Source organism: Ambystoma mexicanum, chromosome 11, assembly GCF_040938575.1.
Source record: "Ambystoma mexicanum isolate Mex_15411 chromosome 11, UKY_AmexF1_1, whole genome shotgun sequence".
NCBI classification, from domain to species: Eukaryota; Metazoa; Chordata; class Amphibia; order Caudata; family Ambystomatidae; genus Ambystoma; species Ambystoma mexicanum.
This window is the reverse complement of record NC_090934.1, coordinates 1,361,726,945-1,361,751,411: the sequence shown is the minus strand read 5'-3', so window position 1 is coordinate 1,361,751,411 and position 24,467 is coordinate 1,361,726,945. Positions and strand designations below refer to the sequence as shown.

Sequence of the window (24,467 nt, the reverse complement as noted above, 5' to 3'; positions counted from 1 at the left end):
TTGCCTCGGGTCTCCCTAAAAGCCCAAGCCTACAGGTCCATAACTACCTCTGAGCGCCCTCCACTTTTGGCTAACAGTGTATACATAGTAAGTACAGTAAACATGTCCTCATTGTGTGTATACGTGGACCCTTACAATATTAAAACAAGGATTGGCAAAGCCAACAGTTTCGGCTTAGTGTAGACATGGGATAAGCCTTTGCCAAGCAACTGCTATAAAGGTGCTATGTGACAATACCGTGGCAATAGTTACAAAATGGTGGGTGTACCTGTGCATATGATAGCAGTGCCCGGCAAATGCCTATCTAATTCCTGTACAAAAGCCCAAACTCTTGACTTTGCCAATGCTTGTTTTTAACAGGACTTCAGCGCAAAAACACACACACTGCTTATATATCAAGTGGTTGAATGCAGATCTGGTTAAGACATTTTATTACACCAGCAGTACATTTAAAGCTGCATTAAAGCTATTAACGCTCAGAAAGCTTCTTTGGTGTAACACATGCAGGCACTTAGAGCACAAAGAACTGCTTGATAAAGCTAGCTCAAAGAGTTCCCATGAGGAGTTGTTTTGGGAAGGGGAAGGGCAGCTAGTGGGTGAGAAGAAACATAAGGATTACCATGGCAATGGACAGTCAATAAGTGGGTAAATAATCAAACAACACCCACAACCTCATTTTAGCATCTATATTCAGCCTCTAGTTTTGCTCATCTGCTCTCACGGCTTCAGGTGCTACTCCTACACTGATGATACGCAAATCATGGCCCAGTTGGATTCTACACAACCGGGCTTAGCATCTCGGCTTAGGGGGTGCCTGTTGGCCGTGAGTAAGTGGATGGGTGACAACTGGCTGAAGTGAAATGGGGACAAGACGGAGGTCCTGGTGGTGTATCCCCCATGCGGCCCCCATTCAGCTGCTTCTTCCCCCACCTCGACTTGGTCTTCAGCCTTTCGGCCTACTGAACTCGGCCCCTGTCCTGCCCCGGTGAGTGAGGTAAAAAATGTGCGAGTGATTTTCTCAGCCTCCCTGTCTATGAATGCTCAAGTTGGGCCTATTTGCAAGGCTGGCTTTTTCCAACTTCAAGTTCTCCGTAAGGTCTTGACGTTTCTCCATACCGGGCTTAGGCCCATGGTCACGGCCTCCTTAGTTTTAAGTCGGCTGGACTACTGTAACTCTCTCTTTCTGGCTCATCCCTTGCATCTTCTCCATCGCTTGGATCTTCTCCCGAATTATTCAGCCTGCATCTGCACGGGGATGCAGGATGGAGCCCATGGCTCTCAAATTCTTTGGTCTCTACACTGGTTCCCTGTCCTTGAGCGGGTTCGCTTTAAATCGCTGGTGATAGCCCATCAGGCTCTTTATGGATTGCGCGCTGAATATTTGCAGGATAAGTTCAATCCCTATGTGCCAGCTCAGGAACTCAAGCTCTAAAAGCGCTTGCCTTCTCCCGATCCCCCGCTACCAGTCTGAGCGGGTAGGTGGCTGCTCCTTTTCTGTGGCGGCTGCCAAATTATGACACTCTCTGCTGGTTTCTCTTTGGGCTTCGAAAAACCTCCTCCTCTTTGGCCGGTTGTTAAAAACTCATCTGCTCTAATAGTTTTTTGTCAGCTAGTTTTTGAAACTCCCTGTATCATTCTTAGTGCCCACATGCTTTGGCATGCGTGCACTCTATAAATACAATTAACATAATATAACCTCTGTCCGTCCTCCCATCCCAGCACCCTGTCAGCTGCACCTCAATCCCGGCAGGGCCAAACTCAGCCTTTTATCCTCCCGAGGTCGACAAATGAACACCATACACCGTGTTTAATAATAAGCAGCGCTCAGATACCTGAGGGTTCATAGCACTATAGAAATGCTAAATTATTATTATTATTATTATTATTATTATTATTATTATTATTATTATTATTATTATTATTATTAGTTTTAGTTGTGACTTATCGGTGGTGCTTTAGCACCACCTAATAGCCAAAAATAAAATTATAAAGACTTGCCCATTCAGTTTTGCAAGTGTTCCAGCAAGTGGTATGCAGTGCTCAGTAACCACAGCCCTGATTTAAAATTAAATCAATATTATTGTGACAGCAGGATAGTAATTACTTTGAACATTAAGTGAAGCAAATGTTAGTCATTACATTAATCCAAAGGCTACATGCGTCAACATATTTTTGGCTCTTTTTGGCTCATTAGACAGGCAGAGCCTACATTCTTTCTGCAATCAATGTAATATGCAGAGAGAAGGGAATTTACTTTTCAAAATTGCTACCAAATTTATGATAACAATTACAAACATTACATTCAGAGAAAAGCGCTCTGCTAAGGTGCAGGGTCAGCACTGTGCCAAATCACTCAATGACTTGAATTATCATCAAGCTGGTAATATATGGAATAAAGTACCCCCTACCTCATGCAACAAAGATATTGCAAGTCAAAGAAGGATTTTGGGAAGAAATTGAGGGACACCGGTGTAGGTCAAGTTCCTTTATAAGGTCACAGAACTTCAAGGTGCCTTGAAATATCCTTTCCACACACAGAAGAGGGTATTTTATTCCTTGTAATACATGATCCCTCCATCATGCCCTTTAATATTTGGCCTATCGCAAACTCTGATGCAGGAGATCTTTAATTTGTACATAACTTATGATGAACATAAAATCTTTTCATATGGAAACATATTCATATGTGGCTTGCAATGTATTGAAAAAGTATTCTAGGCATCCTAACACTATGCATTTCAGGGACATTTTGTAATTTGAAATAATAACATGCAGATAGATTCCTGCTCTCTTCTGTTGATTTCCAGGAGTACTCAAAATAAGCATTCTACCATAAACAGTCCCTTTTTCAATTAATGACTGTGAAGTATAATAAGAGGGAATTTTAGAAGAAGTTAGCTAGTCAAGCCCTTATGTTCTCTAGTAGCACCTGGAATTCTGATCTTTACTGGCTTAAACAGCAGGCATTGTGATGCCATAACACAACTGTAATACGTTATCACGTTTTCAGTAGTGATGCCATGTTCTTTTAATACTTGGCAGGCTGCAATAACTGTATAAAAGCCTGGAAATCATGTTCTTATTAAAGGCTAGTTGTGACATTACTGCTGATCAGTCATATAGCTATCACCCTCCTCACCAGGGGGCGTATAGTGCCGGTAATGGTCAGGAGCCCGAGCCTCGGCAGGCCTGAGCAAAGCAAGGGCAAATCATTTTATTTTATTTTTTTCATAGGAGACAGGCTCCGTGTGTATTGTGTAAGCCCAATCTCCCATGAAAAATAAAAAATAAACAAGATGGCCAAGGACAGGAGAGAGCGCCAGGCAGTCCATCAGGTAAGGAGGGAGGGTGGTGTGGGGGTTTTGGGAAGGGTGCACAATTATTTGGAGGGTTTGAGGGGGTCGTGGAGAGGCCCCCTGTTGACACCCCACAATCAAAATGCTGGCACATAGGCAAGGGCCTGAAGTGGCTGGAAAATGTCAGAAGTACACTGTGTGTTCTCGCTCATGTTTCCAGTCACCTGTTTGGCTGAGTGGCTTTCCCCACGCACAAATATGGCAATCAACCCAACTTTCGGGGGTGCAAGTAGCCAGTAAAGGCTTGCAAGGTTGAGCCTAGTTAGGCTGTTGTGAAGCGAGAGCCTCAATAAGGGCTCAGGGCCCTTTTTGTCCTTGAATTGTGGGTGTGATTTCTATTGGCACCCGATATACCCTCCATGGAGCAAATAGTGTAATTTATTTCTTAATTCGTATTGCATAATCCCAATCTTCTGGTAAAAAAATGAATAAAGATGGCTTTCATCAGAGTTAATAGAAAGTATTCTCTTTAGTTCTATGGCACGCCGGCAAGGAAGCATGGCAGCCGGAGCAGGAAGACTCAGCCAGCAGGTAAGTCCATCAGGTAGGTAGGGGGAAGGGGGAGTGTGGGATGTTGTGGAGGACTGGAGGTTGGGGAGGTGAGCTGGGAAGGGGACAGGGAGGACCCAGAGGCTGAGCCACAGAAGAATTTCGGCTCCCGGGGAAGGGGAGGTGGAAGAAGAGAATGTGGGCGACACAAGCAGTTTTTGCCCAGGTTTTCAGCCACTCTTTTGGCTGAGCGCCTTACCCCAGGAGTCAATCAGACTATGACATCACTACTGCTCTTTAATCAGTTATTTCAGTGTGGCAGTGACGTTACAATGCCTCCAGCCAGCTTGAAGCAGCACAGAGCAGAATTCCAACTGTCACTGCAAAGCGGTATCCAGTGATATCATCCCTGCAAATAACATTGAGGGTAACTCAATATTTTTTTTCAAGGTACTATCCAACACTTCCCCTAAATATACTAGGACTGGAGTTTGTTTATATAATGATACCAGTCTTGCAATATGTTGGGAAGGGTGTTTAGTACTTAAAAAACAATATCGAGTGACAAACGATGTTATTTCCAGCGATAATATACCATGCAACCCTGCAAAACTTAATGAAAGCCTTGGGAAGCTTTTCAAATTCATTTGTTGTGAAACTGCTTTCTATGACCCTTTGCACCAATTGGTTGATGAGGAAGCGTTTACTTTAGTATGTATATTCTTTGCACTGCTGGAGTTTCACATGAAAGCAATCATGCATCTGCACTGTATTACTTATTTTAAAACAAAATACGTTTGAGATGCATTTTATTAAACTGCTGACACCGTTTTCTGCAACACATGAGAGCTGCATATTATTTTTATTTGATCTATAGTGATTATATTATCAGTAACTGGAAAATCTTGGACTACATTAAGCAAAAGGACAGGAATTAAATGCTGTGATAATGTGTGGCAGTGTATTATATAAGGAGTAACCCCCCAACCCCCACCCCTACCATATGCAAAAGTATATTGTCATTCGCCTTAGAGATCTGTGATCTTATAAAGAGACTTGACTTGTTGCCTCGTTCCTGTATTTGGTCACGGAAATCCTTGCTTAAATACAAAGCATTTGTAATATCCCATATATTGCAGATGAGTAGTTGTGCCACTTCTGTTTTGTAATAAGGACATTATTGACAGACTTTTGTACAGATACTGGCGGCTGCTGTAGATGGAATTCCTCCCTAGCATTCTAAAAGTATTCACACATCACAATGCAAACCAACATTCTCAAATGTATGTTGTCAAAATGTAATTTCTCTACATAATTCCATTAGCTGCGAAACTAGGGAATGTCTTTGTACATCTGAAAGGAGGAATTGCTATTGTTTTTACATGCCACATCTCAGCCACTCCAGAATACTTTGAAGGGTTGGAGATCACAGAGAACCTATCCGTCGTGAGGCTTGTAAGTAGTTCAGACCTGTGCAGGACACAGAAGGGCGGGCGACCCAGTTCCTTCAGTGGCCCTTCCTGTGGCTTTATATAAATGGGAAAGCTTTGATTGCGGAGAAGACCTCCATTTTCTGGGGCTTTTCGTGATTAGTAGTGGCCGGTGACCATTGTTGTACAACTGCCTATTTTCGTTCTTATTTTTAAGTTTATGAAATATTATTTTTTGACTGCTTTTCTCAGTGAATCAAATCCAAACACAAGTAAACCTATTGATGTGTCTGTGGTGGATGAAGCGCGACTACATCCAGTGCTCCGGTTTTGGAAAGTGTGTGAAGTACCGGAGGAAAGACCAGGAAATATATATGAGGTAAACATGAATGTTTATTCATCTACTAGAATTAAAGTATATGTGGACAGGCCCCACCGACCATAGGAAGCAACTGACAGCTGCATTTGAAACGCTCGTTCTTGTCGCGTCATAACATTCCATTCGTCCTTCCATCACGAGGTGAGCTCGCGCAGCGCCTCGTGATGAAAGGACGAAGAGTGTATTACATTACACATCTCCCCTCCTTAATTTCTTGCTATTATTTGAACAATAGTTTGATAAGATCTCTTCTTCGTTCTGCATACTCCGTATTCTTAGACAAAGTCCTTCATGTGGTCTGGTTTGTGGATTATCCTTCCTGTTCTTGATACACGTGAAGAATCTGATTTTACTTTTGGCAAGGAAATTAGTGACATTGCCTTTCTATTCAACATTGGTCTCACATGTTCACCATTCTCTTTCATGTCTTCACTACTACTATGACTTGGTTGTTCTCTGCACATAGTTTCTTCATTCATCCCACTTCTGCACGATTTCATCACACACACACACCCTTTCCATATTCCAAACTCTGCCATCTTGCACCCTCACCGCGTGTTTGAAAACTTCAATCACACTCACTGGTTTGGACCATTTGCAAGGTCCATCTCTTAGTACTGGAGGCAATTTAATTCTTACCAAACCACCCACTCTTGGGACCTCATTCTCTTTTCCTTTCTTTACATGACTGTCATGAGCTACTTTGTTCTTAATCTGTGTATCCCTGATGTTTTCTATCGCTTCTCCAAAATCTTTCCTCACCACAGTTTCCCTCCCCAACCAGGATGGGGTCAATTTGGTATTTGCTTTGCCTCCCCTACTCAATTCAAAAGGTGATAAACCTGTTGTACTATGTGGCGTGAAGCGATGAGCAATTATTTTTCTTCTTACTGCTTCTTCCCAGCTAAGCCCATTAGCCCACGCCCAGCGAATGGCGTCTTTGAGAACTTTGTTGAATCTCTCAACTACTCCATTCGTTTGTGGATGGTATATTGCGCTTGTTTTGTGTACAATAGAATTGTTGGTACAGAATTTCTCCATTTCTCTTGACCTGAACTGGACACCATTGTCCGTTAAAATGCTTCTTGGGAAACCTTCTCTGTCACATATTTCTGACAGAAATTCTATAACTACCTTTGCATTCATGTTAGGCCTAATTAAAACTTCCACCCATCTGGTTAGAAGGTCTATGACCACTAAGCAAAATTATTGCTTACCATCACAATGAATATCCCAGTATATCCATGCCTATCTCATCCCAAACCTTTCCTGGAATGTTAGTTATTACCATCGGGTACTTCACACTCATACATGTTCTGTCACTCTGATTACAAAGGATACATTCTCTGATGATTCTCTCAATTTGCAGATCGCATCCTGGCCACCAGAAATCATCACGTATTCTCTGTTTAGTCTTCACTATCCCTTGATGACCTTCGTGACCTAATTCAATGATTCTTTGTCGTAGGCCCACAGGTGGAATAATTCGATCTCCTCTCATGATTCTGTCATTCGTCAAATTGAGTTCATCTGCTACTCTCCAGTATTCCATGAGATTGGATTCCTCGAATTTGACTTTCCTCAGGTTTTCACCGTTTTGTATAATCTGTTTCAAATTGGTCATATTATCATCTTGCCTCTCTGCTTCCTCCCACTCAGTTTGAGATATAGATAATGTTTCTATATTCAAAACCACTTCTGAATTATTTTCACCTTCGTCATCTGCTTCAGAAGTATTGGTAAGTCTCGACAGACAGTCAGCAGCACGATTCTTCACTTCTGGTACATATCTTACTTTACAATTGTATTCTTGCAACAGTACAACCCATCTTTTGATTCTGTTAGATACACTGTCCAAACCCTTATTCATAATGACATGTATTAATGGTTTGTGGTCAGTGCGAATCTCTACTTCCACTCCCCAGATGAAGTTTCTGAATTTTTCTGTCGCCCACTTGATGGCTAAAATTTCTTTCTCTATTGCAGCGTATGACCTTTCTGCACCTTTTAATAATCTTGATGCAAAAGCAATTAAAACTTCTTTTCCATCAACTTCTTGGGTGACAACAGCACCTAATCCCAAGTTGCTTGCATCTGTTGTAATTATGGTCTTCCTCCCACTCTTGAAATTCTTCAACGATGGTGCCCTGTTTAATTCCAATTTGATATTTTCAAATTCCTCCTCACATTCTATGTTCCATTCAAATATCTTTCTTTTTAAAAGTTCACGGAGTGGAACTGTGTGCACTGCAAAGTCCTTTATAAATTTAGAATAGTACTCCGCCATCCCAATGAACGTCCACACCTCTTCTTTTGTTTTTGGTCTTGGCATATTTACTATGGCATCAGCCAATTGCTTCTTTGGCCTTATGCCTCCAGCAGAAATGTTATGCCCTAAATATTCAATTTCACTGCGATTGATGTTACATTTGTCTCTACTGAGGGTCATTCCTGCTTCATATAATTTTATAAAAACGTGTTGTAGTCTTTCATTATGTACCTTTTGGTCAATGGCATGCACTAAAATATCGTCTTGGAAACAAATAATTCCTTCATCACCTTCAAACAGCTGGTGCATGATCCTTTGAAATACTGAAGCAGCTGATACTAACCCAAAAGGTAGTCTCCTGTATTGGTACAATCCATCTGGTGTGATAAACGCTGTCATCTTCTTAGATTCTTTATGCAGCTTAACTTGGTGGTATGCTGACCTCAGATCAAGAGTAGAAAAGTACTTCGAAGGTCCAATGGTGGACACAATTTCCTGTATGTTAGGAAGTGGATGTCTGTCTGGGATCACATTTTTATTTAATTCCCTCATGTCCACACATATCCTCAGTTTTCCGGATTTTTTTCTCAAAACTACTAATGGTGAGACCCATTCACTGGTTTCTATTTTTTCAATTATCTTCTGATCTTCCAATAATTTAATTTCCTTTTTTACTTCTTCTCTCATAGAGAGTGGGAAGACCAGGAAATATATATATCGGGTAAACATGAATGTTTATTCATCTACTATAATTAAAGTATATGTGGACAGGCCCCACCGACCATAGGCAGCAACTGACAGCTGCATTTGAAACGCTCGTTCTTGTCGCGTCATAACATTCCATTCGTCCTTCCATCACGAGGTGAGCTCGCGCAGCGCCTCGTGATGAAAGGACGAAGAGTGTATTACATTACAGTGTGTAATATTATGTTATATGTCACGTGTAGAGTGTCTACTGCCATTGGTATGGCCTGAAAGCACTGTGGGGTGACTGCTCTTTGGAAGACCATAGTCAGAGATTTAAGAGGTGAAGGAAGGATTTGTAAAATTTGGAAGCATGTTATTTGCCGGCTCGAAGGCTGGTCTGGGTTGGTTGGTCTCTGGCAGTTATCTGTAGTTATCCTGTGAGAGAATGGCTGCTGTGGCAAGTTGTCAGAGGAGTGGCATAGTCAGAAGGGTCAGATTATGTGAACAACTTGTCCAAATATTTCCATTGGTCTCAGCTGTATTCTATAGGATACAACAATGTGTGTTATGGGTGTGTGTAATCGAGTGGAGTTTATTGATAGGCGTGCAGGTGAGTTAGCCAAGCCTGTGCAGGTGTGGATATATTTTGTTGTGGATGCATGCTTGCCGTTCCATAGACTGCTACCTGTTTGGAGAAGATCTTGACGAGTGTGTCGTAAAGGCTTGACTGGGTTCCTTAAGAGGAGGCAATGATGTGTCTCCCCTTATCGACTCATCAGGTGTCCAGACATTCCCATTAAGGCGTGAGAAAGATTCTTCCAGGAGTTGAGCTGAGTTTGCCTGGCTGTTGAAAGGAATGGACAGGTTTTGAGTGCCTTTCTAAAGGCCGGGGGATCTTCTTTGCTACGGATATGAACGTATCCAAAACTTCTTCAGAGAATATCATTACATATTTAACTTGATAGGAAGTGGGTCTACCTGTCAGAGGAGACAAAATGTCCATAGATTTGACACGTTATGCACACTTTGTAGAATCACAACTTTGTAGAACTTGTCACTCCGAGAGATGAACAGGTGTCTCGAAATAATACACAAGTTTCATTGTCCTTTTATTTTGTGTCAACAAAACAGGGATTAGGTTTTGGCTGTGTCCATGGGCTGGGTTTATGGTTTTACAAATGTTTCTGGTTTTATTAAAGACTGTGGTCCTCAGTCGTTCCCTCTCTCCTAAAGATCAGCCTGCCTTTAGGGTGGTAAACAGTTCTGCAGAGCCTCCGGCATTCTTGTTTCTTGTCCTTCACTGTCTTTGGTTGTTGTTTAAGTAGCCAGTGTCACGTCATGGCCCAACCGGGCTGTCCTACCTGTTACTCCACCTGGAAACCTTAGATCTTCTGACCATGTTGGGCATTGGGAAAATGCACAGATGGTTATATTCCAGGGTTATAAGGCTCCCCTTCTGATGCCAAAGAGGTGCCTCACCGCTGGTGCCTTGAGATATTTCATTATAATCTTTTGCCCAATCAACAATGTACGATCTTTGTTACGGCTGGGGGTTCTCCTTTCTGCCTCCACTGGTCCTCCTCTGCTCCCAACGCTCTTCTACACTTTTCTGCTCTCCCCTGCTCCTCCCTCCAACTCTCCTCTGCTTCTCCTCTGTGCTTTCTTTCTTCTGTCTTCTCTTCCTTGTCTGTTCTCTATCTTCCTCCACTTTTGCTACATACCGCCATGAACTCTTTCTCTTCCTCCTGTCCACTTCCTCTTGCTCCTCTCCCGTTTTTATGTCTCCTCGCTGCTCCGATACATTTTCTCTCTCCTTCCCTCCTTTTCCCCTTTGTCTTTCGCCCTCTACTCTCTACCTCTGCCACGCTCCACCAAGCCTCTCCTCTTCTCCACCTCCCCTCCCTCCAAATACACGCTCTTGGACCAAGTTCTGGAAGCAGCTTCTAGGTTCACCCCACTCCCACACACATGTGACATCGCTAAATTCCTCAAAGTCAGAATTTGCTAGTTGGAAGCTGGCTCTATGTCTGCCGAGACAGAAAGGAGAAGGTGCAGAACCATGAGTTATCTGAGTGGGATAAAGTGACTCGTCTTAAAGCATAGCTTCCCTCCTTTGAGATCCCTCTGGTTGAAGCGGCCTGAGTATTTATTTCATGTTCTCTGGCAGTAAGGAAAGGGCCAACATGTATATCAAGACTGTCCCTAAGCTCTAGGAAATACAAAAGGGGAAGAACAAGTCGGCTTCTGAACTTTCCTGGCATGGGATGAAGGTAGGGCCATGGAGGCATGGCTGCACGCGAGACATACTTAATGTAGCTCCTCCCAAAATATTGATGGGTCACTTTGCATGCTCTTGAACCCCACTGCAGTCTCATGGTGTGGTTCCGAAGCCCTGAGGTTCTTTGGGTTGATGTTGGCAATCACCCGTGGTGGCATGGTCCCCTGACACCCACCCTCCAGTGGCAGCATGACCAGCTCCCCTCCTCGCGGAGAGAACATGGCTGTATGTCACCCCTTCCACAGTGGGTGCCCATCCTGGCATCCCTTACCCGGGAGCATTTCTAGCTAGCTGGTATTTTCCTATATCTAGCGCAAGCTCTCTCTGTGCAGAAGTAGGAATGCCCAAGATTTAGTGTACCTGTGACAGTAAATTAAGAATCTTATCCTCTTAAAGGAAGCACGAGTGACATTGATATATCCTCTGGGGTGACCTATTGCCCTGAATATTGATCTGCAATCAAGTGCTGTAAATGGAAAAGGGCCTTGCTGAGCAATGAGAGGATGGCACAGGCTCCGCAAATGTGGACGCTCAGCTGCTTGGAAGGAAGGTGTGCGAGAGATGTGACAACATGGCGTCCACTCTCTGTAGTTTGGTTGCCAGTACTCAGCTGAGGATGCGTCTGACCCGCCCACCCCCGCCCCCTCGCTTTCTCTGCTGGAACTAATGAGGCATGTAGTATGAAAGTATCATAAACAAATATCCTTGGTAAATAACTAATACTAAGTGATAATGTCAAGGTTTACTCCCGCTTATGTTATCATTGACCTGTAAATGACTTGTAATTGGCACCGCCTCATCCTGTCTTTCTCGTCCCAGTGCTATACTGTATGAAGACTGTGATGTCCCTCCTATCTTCCTTATCACAGTCCTGAGATAGTATAATACTGTGACGAGGAAGATTCGGTTTTATAGTAATGAAAATGAATGATGAGGAGTCTGTGCCTTACCTCCCCTTCCTCTGTTCCCCACTCACAGTCCTCATGTAGCATAGGGCTGTGGTAAGGAACATGTGTGTTCTCAGAGGAATGAAGGATACTGGAAAGTACTTCCGAGAATTATCACGTCTTCCTGACTTCCTCGTTACAGTCCTCGTGTAGTTTAGGGCTGTGACGAGGAAGATTGGTCTCAGAGTATTGAAAATCACTGATGACTAACCTGTACATTACCACTTCTTCGGATCTTCCTCAACACCGTCCTCGTGTAGTCAATGATTCTGACGAGGTAGAGTGGGTTTCACAGTATCGAATGTTACCGGTGAGTAATCTACTATCCGATATGATCACATTTCTTTTATTACCTGCGTTAAAGTTTTGGAATGCTAAACTGATGAAAAGATTTTGGCATGTTCGTTAAAGTAGGGCCTGTCTTAAGGAGTACAAACTGAAACTGTGATTGTTAAATATTCCCTTTTGAGGGGAATTATTGACACTCAGTAGGTGGCTAATATTGTCTGAACTCCCCCAGTGTACTACGCTTGTAATGGGCGGTATATGCAAAAAACACGTCTTGCTGCACTGGTAAACATGTGTTCTCTTTTTCTGCTACATGGAATTTGAATTCATTAGAACGTCAGTCGGTCACAGTTTCTAGAGCACAACTCTCGCTTAGCTCTCTGCATTGGCTGAGGAAGAGCGATTTCCTCGTGCCTGAATACAGGAGGCTGAGGGAAGAATACAGGACCTCTTTCTGCTTTCCATTTGATTAATGAGTATATGCATGTGGAGGAGATTTGGAAAACGTTTATTGCTTGCAGTCTCGTGCAAACCAATTTGAGGCAAAAACGAACTATTTATAGTGTGGGCTGCCGGAAATAAGGTTCTCTGTTTCCAACGCAGACCGGCTCGCCCACCCAGAAATAACCTTTCTTCCATTTCTACAGTAAGCGGGCAGTCTGGGATAGAAATAGAAACATTTCAATTTCAAGTTGGCAGAACAGCATTGCCGCAGGGAACACCTCCAGCCTCATCCCTTTGTTGGGGCGCTCAAGGAGGGTCCGCTTTATTATGAGGGATTCCTTTTGCACACACCATATTGATGGCAAGGGGATGACAGTAAACTGGGATAGTGTTGCAAATCCATATGAATTGAATGGAGTTTGTTACATGTTACTTCTAATGTTACAATTATTTAGAATTTATACATATTAGATCTTCACACACGTAGAAAGATACAATATTAAAACTACAAATGCAACACAAAGACAAATCTATACAATGGGGTGCTTTTTTCCACAGTTAGTTGTTACACATGAATTCTAAAGTAGCAGGGACATTCTTGACGGAAAAAAGAATTAGTTATCTAGTAATAAGGTCGTACGAACAGAGCAAGGTTCACAGTCCTTGTAAGGGAACCCTTTGTTATCTAGCCCTTTGGATTAAAATCTTTAGAGGGGATTAGTCATTTGTTTAGTGATAATAAACATGAGGCCCGAGGTCAGGGTCCGGTGGTTAAGTGTTTTTCCATGTCATCAGAGGCTGTATGTAGCCGCATAACTTAGAAAGTCTTTTAGAGGTGACAGTAGTCTGTGGAATGGAGATGGCAATCTATGGTTCAAAGAAAATCCTGTTTCTATTTGTTAAAATACATCAACAAGACCATGTGCAATCGTACTTAAAGTTAAAAGCCTTAGGCCAATTATTGCTAGCAATTAATTATGTTTTCGATTCTAATGTTTAACCATGCACCAACGTCATGGCCTACTATGAACAAATCCCAAGAAGAGGTGTGTTTTGAATATGATCTGAAGATAGTAATGAAGATAAGCCTGACCAATGAAAATGGAAGAATTGGGAAAAGACGGGGGTTCTTTGTAGAGGTTTTGTCCAATCATACTTGGGGATGGATGGTAATAAAAGTATCTGGGAGTGCTTTAAATTATTGCAAAAGGTATATAAACTGCTAGCTGATGTTGTATTGTTGAGACTTGGGTTAGTTTGGTCCTGCAACACCATATAACCGCTCCCCGGAGCTTTTGTACAATAAACTTGCTTTGTGTACAACCGTGTACTTGCTTCGTAAGTGGTGGCCCTGTTTTTGGTTAAGGTGATTAAATCCCATCCCCACACTTGCAGCAGGGTTTAGGCGAATAGAGGGTTGCAGAGAGCTAGGTGGCAACAGGGAGCATGGCCGGTGTCTGGGCTTTGGGCTCTTTCTCTTCAGTGCAGGTCTTCAGCTCATCGAACCACGAGGTAACTTTATAAGCAGGAAGACTAGGACTAGATGATAATCCTATCCTCTTAATGGATCACCCAAACCTCTCTGAAGACTACCGGTAGTGGCATCTGGTATTGAGACAACCCCAAACCCCACAGCTCTTATCCGTAACAAACGACACCCATTTTTCTGGTTTGGCCTTTTATGAAGGCGGAACCTTAACCCATCTACCACCACCTACAACCAGGAACTTCCCTGCATGATTAATGTATTACTGGAAATTAATTTTACTTCTCTGAAAGCGGGTAGGTGATAGGTGGGTGGGACTGGTGAAATCCCTCTCTCTGGTCCTGATGCTGTCCCTCCCTTCCGGTCAAGGGAATTGCCACAAAATGTTTGAAAGGACACTTCTCCTGCAGGGATGTGAGGTTGTGGCTGTCTCCTGGCCACTATCACTTTGAGATGCCCTTCTAATGATGACCCCCCTCCCACCCGCCACCCCTCTTCCCCAGAGTCTTAGTCTGTTTGCCTGACCAGGATTCCTCTGCCATTGGACCAGATCGGTAAATCCACTTGCCTCTCTTGTAGTCTACACTGCCTCACCATCGGAAAACCGAAGGCCAGTAGGATTGGAACAAAAAATAGCCACAAGGTTGCTGCCAGGAAGGGAGATATTACAGTGCAACTGAAGCATAATGGTTTCCTTGAACATTTTTGATATCAGCATTTCATGAAATATAAAGGGTTCCATGTGTTAATATCCCCACAAAAATATCGCCATGCAAAAATATCGCCATATTTTTGCGGCAATATTAAGGCATGGAACCTGCGGTGAACACCCCCCGCAGCCCCTGCATTATTTTTAAAGAACGGGAGACACCACCGCAACCCCTGCTCCCAAAACCACCCAAAAATATCCTCCCCAAAAATATCGCCTAGGATCGTTCCAAACGACCATATATGCGGTGATATTTTTGGTGGGGCTAATATGTACTGATACCATATTGGGCCTCATCACGAGTTTGGCGGTAACCCTTAAATGCAGCAGTAGCGCTATTACCGCCACATTTAAGGGTCCGCCACATCACGGGTTTAGCAGATTTCCCCCCAGCTCTGAGCTGGGGGGAAATCCGCCAAAATGTCGCGCTCTTACCGCCAGCGGGAAATCCGCCGTGGTAAGAGCATGAAAATTCCCCATTGAGCCCAATGGGGAATTCCCGAATGGGGTCAGTGGGGAATGGGCAATACCGTTCCGCCAAACCCGTGATCCGGCGCTATTAGCGCCGGGGGGGGGTTTGGCGGTAGGGCTATTAACGCCGGCGCTAATAGCGCCGGCGTTACCGCTCAACTCATGATGAGGCCCAAAGTAAGGGTTCCATAACGTTAAAGCACAGTACATTAAGTGCATTTATTTCTGATTGTAAATGCTAGCTATACATGGCCTCATACGTTTAGCAGAGTTCCTAAGGGAAATAACAAGGGGCCATTAGTGTTAACCAAGGATTACGATCAGTTGTTGGCGCACTAGGTTTGCACACTTGGTAGCGAATCCCCAAGTAGTGCAATTCTCTCAATATTGGGTCACCTTGATGAAATGCAGAAGGCACATTTAGTCACAGCAAGCACTTGCATCAACCCCAAGTGTAACCTACTGTAAACATGATTTTACTGCCGCGCCGCAGGTCCCAAGTCAAACAAACTTCACTTGTAATATGTGAATGATTTGGAATATTGGAAGCGGGTGGAGTGGCACACCATGCCTGTGTGGTCTCAGCCGCCTGAAACACTGAAAGTTTGCTCAGAAACCTCCTTAAACATTCCTGCCAACTTTCTTTCAATTATTTGAGACACACTATGCGTGGGTAAAGTTTAAAAGTCTGCAAAAACCATCTTGATGTAATTAGTTGAAGCTAGTATTGATACAGTACTAGAAATTGGCCAATAATGCGTGTAATCCTATATAAGCAGCATGGCAGGCTTAATTGATCAAGCGTCATAAAATGTATTTTTGTCGCAAGACAAGTTTCCAGCAATAATATGGTGCTCCAATTCAGACTTTGCACTTGGCTCCACTTGTCTTTCCTTGATTCTGGGATTCATTGTTCAAAAAGCCTTTTAAAGGTTTATTTTAAGAACATCATTCTTAAAAACAGGTTGTCACGATGGAGCGGTCACTTGCCTATTTTATGTATTTATTTTTTATTTATTGGGTATTTATAATGCGCCTATACAGCTTGCGTTATACAGACAGGCTAGGTCCCGTGTAAAACGCTCTTCTTGAGCATGGGGCAAGTCCGCAGCAGGACTAAATCGCCCCTTCATCCTTTGTAAATTGAACACTGTTAAATTGGGTCATAGCACCTATTTATTGAAGTGTTTCGAAGGTGGTGAATTCTCGAATCTAAAGCTATATAAAAGCATGCTATTTTAGCAAATAATAGCATTTGCCCATGAGTTTTCGGGTGATAAGACCTTGGGGCGAGTGTGCAACCCATTGTTTCAAAGAAATACTAACCCAACATGGCTGCCATGGAAATGGAAGCAAGGCCACCTCTTCCATTTCCATGACGGCCCGGCGGTCATGGCCTTTGCGATCCCTACCTGTATTGAGGAAATAAAACAACGCAAAAATAGCAGCTCCATGGCTGTGTAGGGCCACAGGAGCCACTTGGTCACTCATTAAAGAGTTCTGTAACTTGCTTAGTAACCATGAAAAGTTACGGAGCTCTTGAAAGGCACAGGGGAAGGCCCACACGCTCCCATGACGCCTCTCTGTGCTGGCACAGGCCCACTGGATACAACACCAGGCTGTGAGATGGAGAGAATGAGAGTGCGAAAAGATGAGGCGAGGATGGCATGCGTAGACTCGGGCGATCGAGCGAGCACCGAGCTCTGGCTGCCCTGGAGCGTTGTCCACAGAGAGGAACCAGGAACGACAAAGGTAAGGAGCATGGGCGTAATTATAGGGGGCAACGAGGGGGACAAGGCCCCCCCCAACATTTGTGGCATGGCTTTTTGTTCCCCCCATCTTTTGGTGGGAGGGCCGGGGGCCGCATTGTGGCTGCCGCCTTGATTGATCATAAAATTGGACAGCGTGAGCCTGGCTGAGGTGCCCAGCCAGGCTCGCGCTGTCCCATTACATAATGCAGACATGTGCTCAGCTGCGTGTATGTTTGCTGGAGGGCAGGGCTGAGGGCTGACCCTAGTGAGGTGTCACATTTCGACTATTACATTTGGGACCAGGGGTGTATTCAGCATTGCACAAGTGGGGGTGAGGTGAGCCACTAAATGCAGTGCGTGTAATATTCTCATTCACACCCTCAAACAGCCCACCCCTGCCCCAATGTACTCTTTTGGTAACATTAGTGGCAGATGGCATTTTTACACATAAAACTTCAAGATCAATGCAGATGCAGGAAACCCATCTATTAAAGTGCTGTCCAGGTGCTCTGGGGCAACATATAGTTAAACCTTCAGATTTGCATCTGGATTGCACCGACATCGCAAGGAGCTGTGGAGGCACCATGGTAGTGACTTTAGAATACGTTGCCATAAGTAAGCCAAGTGGCAAATAAGTTTGTGGTGCAAAATACCTAAAATGCACATTTGTTACGTATGGAGAAACTCCATAGTCATCAGGCTTTTTTATTATAATAGCATGATATATTAACACAAGCTTTGAAGTGAATCAGAATCACGTACAGAGCTTCAGATAAGACACAGTGGGCCTCATTACGAGGCTGGCACTCCCGTAATGAAGGGTGCCGGTACGGGACCGGCACCCTTCATTAAGGGATGCCCTATTACGAGGTTCGCTTGCGGGACCCGGTAAGGACGCCTGGTAAAACCAGGCTTCCTTAGCGGGTCCCGCGAGGGGACCAGGGAGCTAATAACGGGCCCATTATTAACGGACCCGTTAATAGCTCCCTCCCCATTCGCATTGAACCCTATGGGGCTCAAATGGGAATGGGGATGGGTTTTTCCAATGAGGACTTACCGGGTCCTCCAAGGTTGGAATGGCCCGGTAAATCCTCATTGGAGGAACCCAGTACTGGAACCCGATATGGAGGCAGCCATGCTCTTATTAAGGGCATGGCTGCCTCCATACTCGTAATGAGGTCCAGTGGGTTTAAATGAATTGCCCAGGATCACACACTTTTGTTAAATGGTGAAACTGGGATGTGGACAATTTAAGCAACTGTGCACATCTTCCCAGGTTTAGTTGATATAGATATTTCTTAAGGTATTGCTTTGCATTTCATGTACTTAAATAATTATTTATAGCAGTGCCTTGGAAGCAAAGCACATTACATAATAAACTAGCCTTTCATAATAGACTAACTGTACACTATATACATTGTCAGAGAAATAAGTTGAGGAATGAGAGTATGGCTTTAGTTGTATTCTCCCCATCCTGCACACAAAGTCACAAAAGTATCATGCATATTAACGTGAGCCTAACAAATCCCCCTTGGGTTTTAAACCCGTAGGGCCTCATTACAAGAAGATCAGAATGGGTTTAACAGCTCCGGTAATGGTGCCGGCGCCGTTAAACCCATTCCGCCCTATTACGAGGTTCCCTCGCGGGACCCGCTCTGGACGTCTGGTTTTAACAGACATCCAGAGCGGGTCCCGCGAGGGGACCAGGGAGCTAACAACGGGCCCGTTATTAACAGGCCCGTTGTTAGCTCCCTCCCCATTCCCATTGAGCCCTATGGGGGCTCGAGTGGGAATGGGGAAGGACCGGGCCCGGGTTCCCTGAAGGAGGAAATACCGGGCCCTCCAAAGTCAGAATGGCCCGGTATTTCCCCATTCAGTGAACCCGAACCCGGACATGATTTTGGAGGCCCATAGTCATTATTTCATAAAAGATGCAACATTATGCACCCTCCTCACTTCTGAGCACTCTCACCCATTCACATATCAAAATAACCAAAAGTCTCTGCTAATAGTCGCCCCTCCCTCCCATCAGTGCCTAATGGCTCGGAGTATAATGTTCTGTTGACACAGAGAAACGTGAGGAGCCTCTGCTTTCTGGACCTCCTTGGGACTTTGTCCTGGCACCGGGACACCTCTACCATTCGGACAGGGTAAGGTGTCCTGCTGCCAGGACAATAAGCGTGCTGAGCAGGAATTGCACGGCACACATTGTCCTGCCAGCAGGACACCTTTCCCGTTGGGCCCCCTCTTTGAGGTGTCGAATGGGAGTGACGTCCCACTGACAAATGTCTGGTTCTGGCCTCCCACTCGGTACGCTAGTGCTTGGGGTCATTTGAACACAGGAAAACATACCTTAATATTAATGAGCCAGAAAGTTGTAAGTAATTGATCAAATCAGAATAAGCAACCTAGTGTGCTGTTTCAAAATCTTGCAGGCATCTACTTTGTATTATGTCTATATGCTTGTTTGATTCAGTGCCCTGGTGGCAATAATCAAACACCAATCAAGACTGCTTGCAGGCTCTCTTTAGGTAGAGAGGCCGCAGGCTTTTTTTTACTGTTGTCAATGCAGTGGATTCTAAAGACCAACTGTGATGCTATACGTTCCAGAAGACCGGCGTGTCTTTAGAATTGAATTATAAAGATATGCCACCAGTCTTATGAAAGTTATAACAGAGCGTTGGTAATAGACTCTTGTGGGGTAGTAGTTTTGTTTTATCCCTCAGAGCCACTGTCCGCCATTACTCCACCCTGCCCCTTTCTTTCCGTTGTCATGTCCCCCCCAATATTTTCAGCAAAGTTACTCCACTGGTAAGGAGCCCTGCTCTGTTGCCCATCCGTCCACTCTCCAAGGGCCGCGACAGGGACCAGGCCCAAGAGGCCGAAGCCTTGTGCTACATAGTGTGCGAGCAGCGGGGTAGGGGGGCAGACTGTTTGGGGCATTGGGACCCGAAAGCATTGAAAGTCTGTTTTACCACAGTACATTGTAAATGCATGTGGGTACCGCTTGGAAAATATATTTAACTTGCAGTTGCCTCCCAGCTGAGAGGCAGCATCAAAGTCCACCAAATAAGAAAGCAGGGCTTGCTTTTTTGGATTTGTTCCCCACTGAAACCTTTGCCGTATTCTGCCTGTTAGTTTTGCAGACGAATATAGAATAGTTTAATTATTCATATTTCTGTTCATTGAACAGAATAGGTAAACACGAGTGAACGGTGTTACTGTGGAATGTGTTGTGTTCAGTCAGAGCAGCGAAAGCCCTCCCTTAAGCTGGTAAAATACTGCAATCAATAGATGCATGGGGGCCATGGGAGCATCACGTTACTATTATTGTTTCAAAGGCCTCATGGCGCTAGATCATCTCTAAAGGGAACGGGGTTCAACTAAAATGTGTCCCTTCGCAATATCACCCTCCCTAAAATATGTGTGTTCTTAGGCACCCATCGGAAGCACAAGTCGACTTGATATTATTCACAACCTGAAATTCATTGGTTGATAAACGGAAAACAGAGGGAGGGGGTCTACATCTGGTCTAAGCCAACCATTTTTTCTGTAACAGTAGTAAGATAGCTCAGTGGGCTGAGCCTTCACTGCTGCAAAGTGTGTGTGATCTGCAGGTCTCAGGTTTGAATCCCGGCAAGGCCAACTCAGCCTTTCATCCGTCTGCGGTCGATAAATGAGTGCCAACTCAGGTTGGGTGATATTGCATGTATATGTGTTCTATATAAAGCACATAGGCATAAGGGCTGTATTAATAACACATCATTATCCTTACCTCTTGTTAAACTTACACTTCTACCCAGCCACACCATCTTATGTACTTCACTATTTCTCCATGACTTACTACACATGTCTGTCACGAAATGGACATTGATTTGTGGCTCGGGAAGTAAATCGGGCAGGATGCCTTGCCCTAAGGGGATATAATGCTGAGAAGCGTCTCCTCTTTTTCTTATCCCTAAATGCATTTTCAGATGCAGCGTCTATGGGCCTCATTACGAGTCCGGCGGTAACCGAGCCGGAAAAACCAGCAGGTTACCGCTGGGCCCGTATTACCATTCCACCACCATGATACCTGGAATCACCGGGGCATTGCGACCCCGGTGACCCGGGAATTCCTGAGGCGGAATTGTGTAAGTCCCCATTCCCATGGAGCCCCGTAGGACTCCATGGGGATGGGGACAATGGAAACGCCGGTTCCATCTATGACAGAGCTGGTGTTTACATGTCCGGCCGCAGGCGGGTGGTGTTAAACCCGCCAGGTCAGACCTGGCGGGAGTGACTCCTCCCGCCTGCAGGACTCTTAATCAGCTGGTCCGGAAAGAACGGTGGCAGCGGTTTTACCACCACCGTTCTTTCCGGATCGGCAGGGTCGTACTGAGGCCCTATGTTTCTAAAACATGCTTGGCTGGCTGTCCCTAGGTAGATGCTGCTGCGCCAGTTGTCTGCAGGCCACTGATGCAGTGCTCATGGCTCTGTCTGTCAGATAATGGACACTCCTCGCATGCAGTGGCTGCCCTGCGCTGGCCACAGGATTTTCGCTGCTTGCAGCTGAGACTAGAAATATGTTTGCTTAACTACACCCGTGACCATATCTTTTTGTGTTGTCAATTCTTGTATTCAAATGCACGTGAAACATTTAAAAAATGCTCTTTTGTTTGAAGAAACTCAGAAAAGTGGGTGTTTGTGTGTGGCTCCAACAATGGAGCCAGTTTGGGAACGTGTTCTTATTATGGCATTGTATTTCTAATGGCAAAGCCAGCAGGAGTATGTTATGTGGGGCTACTTGAATACTGGCACAGCCAGCTGGGAAATGTTTTCTTTTAGTATCATTACTGGCATAAAAAGCAACATGAGTATGGGAACACAGTACATATTTGTGCAGCCGCCATGGACCACACACAACTGATAGTGAGGAATGGGGCTTGTGGCAGTCCTTGGCTCACTATGTTGCTTCAGTCTCCATGTGGCCTGAAGCCAAAGGGGAGGAAATGATTGAGGGTCTATCTCCCTGTGTTTCTTGCCACACTCAATTTGTGAGAACTGTCTAACAAATTAAAAAGCTTCAGAAAACTTCCAACACCTTTTAATATATATCACCTGCTATATACTATTACTTTTTTTTGCATATCTCGACTGGGGATGATTGTAGATTTGCTTAGTTCTGGCTCAATTTCTAAGGGTTGAATTTGTTGACACACCTTCTTTCATTTCAACAGCCACATGTATTTTCTTTCCATTTCATGGCATCATTTGGCCTTGGACGTCTGCTTACATTCACAGTAATATAGGTCGATGCACACTGATATTGATGCTACATATGGTGATCCATTCTTGTATGACATGTATTTCATATTACAGTGATATCCTAATCATATTTTTCTTAGTGCACTGAGGAACAATGCTGTGTGATGCCACTTCCTATTTTTTCAAGGGATGAAAGGTTGTGTCCCATCACTTCCGTCATGTCACTTGGGGGTGGGGTCAAATGAGGTCAAGGGCCACGTGATGTCACTTCCGCTACCCCTGGCATTTTAGTGAAATGACGTCCCTGCCCTTCGGTTTCTTCCTTAAGGTCCATCTGCAGTGTCCCCTTGTATTTTACTGCTCCCAGCACTCCTTTGGCATCCTCTAGGTGGCAGATGACCTGCTCTCACATATGACCATATGTTTTTTGTAAGGTTTCCCTGAAGAGCCTCTACACTACTGCATACTATGGGCCTGTCTGTGTCTTGAAAGTTATTCAAAATTGATGTATTTGGCCACAAGCAGCCTTACAGGAGCGTCACCATCTAAAATTCATTGTTTCTATAATCCAACTCTAAGGTTCAACAGTCGCAAGATGACATGGGGGCAAGAGGTTATAGTTATTGTATGTTTTATAAACGTATTGTTAAGTATAAAGGTGATACATTAAAAAAATATTCCCTTTAAGGAGGGAAAAAGAATTTAAAGTCTTGTATTTTCAATGTATATAAAGTTGAGGCCTATAAACCTTGGGAATTCCAATGTTACGGTTTAACGAATTCTTAAACACAACACATAACCACAAAAAAACGTTCACACTAAATATAACATAAAATAATACCAACCTTAAAAACATTGCTAAAGCCTTAACTCACCCTTTTTGGGGTTGTTGTAGATGTGTTCATGTTGCCATGTGTTGATGTGTTAATAGAAGTTTGTCTTTAGTGTGTAAACGGATGCTATGTATGTGTTTTTTCTTATTTGTCTTCCTAATATTGGTTGATCTTTGGTGAGAAGCGCGATATGAAGATGTTACTGAAAGTACATGAGGTTGTGAGGTAGTGCTTTTAGTAATTGTGGATCATAATGTGAGGTGTCATTGTGGGTGCTTGTCTTCAGATAATTTAATATAAGCTGCGGTCCTAGGTGCATATTCTGAGGTGATTTCATATCAGGAGTGGTTATGGGTGTATGTTTTGAGGTCATGCAATGTTATCTGTATACTTTTTATTTACATGTAAAGTGTATTGTTACAATATATTGTATGTGTGCTATGTAGCCTGTTTATCTATGTTGTAAAGATATTCATATGTGCTGATTTTACTTTTATAACTTGCCACTTGTGAGGGTGAATATAGGTTCCAACAATGTTATTTTTATCTTTGGTTTTATTTTATGATATCTTTAATGTTTGATAGAATCTACATGTTAGGAATTCCAATGATAAGGTTTAGTCTTCAACGCTTTCTATATAGTTATTGACTATATCGTCTGATATCTCCCGTTTGTAAGGGAGCATTGCCTTCATTATGTGTGAATTATCTTTTTGGATGAACTTTGACTTTCACATTTTTCATGATGTGTGTATTTTTTGGACTTATGAAGTGCATCAGAACACCAGAATGTTGTACATAGTGGGCATACACAGTGTGTTACAGGAAGTGTGTGGGGTAGCACAGGCATGGGATTTAGGGGAGGTAGAAACTTCAGAGTGGGACATGCAGGTCTGATTATAACAATCAGCCATTCTTAAGATGTTGAAGAGTAGAGTCTCCAGGTCCCTTTTGGAGTTTAGGATGGAGGGGGCACGTTTTAACTGTGTTGGCAACTTGTTCCAGAGACAGTTTGCATAGCAGGGAAAATCTGTTTTTTCCCTTTTTTTAATTTCTCTAATTCCAGTCTGGTGATGCCATGGCTTCTGGTTCTGCATTGGCCAGTCAATATGGTGCGTGTCTCAGAAAAGAAGAGTATGGTTGGGACTGATATGGATGGTGGTGCAGGATGTCTTGAATATGATGCATGGTTGCAAGCATAGCCAGTGTACCTCTTTGTGGATGATTGGGTACAGTGGTTTAATTTTCTTTGTCCTGTGATTTCTAATGTAACCTTTACTGCAGAGTCATGGTTGTGACTCTCAAATACTGTACTGCTTTTATACATTGCTGAGGCTGCTTAATGCCAACTTCACTGTATCTAGGCATAAGGTATGTATGAAGTAGAAGCCTAGCTGCCCAGC

At 43.8% G+C, this 24,467-nt stretch overlaps 1 protein-coding gene across 1 annotated transcript in view; it reads left to right on the top strand.

Moving 5' to 3' along the window:
- The window catches only part of ENTREP2 (endosomal transmembrane epsin interactor 2), a 1,566,028-nt gene that overhangs the window by 86,889 nt on the left and 1,454,672 nt on the right, over positions 1-24,467 (top strand). The gene's annotated exons all lie outside the window — the stretch shown is intronic.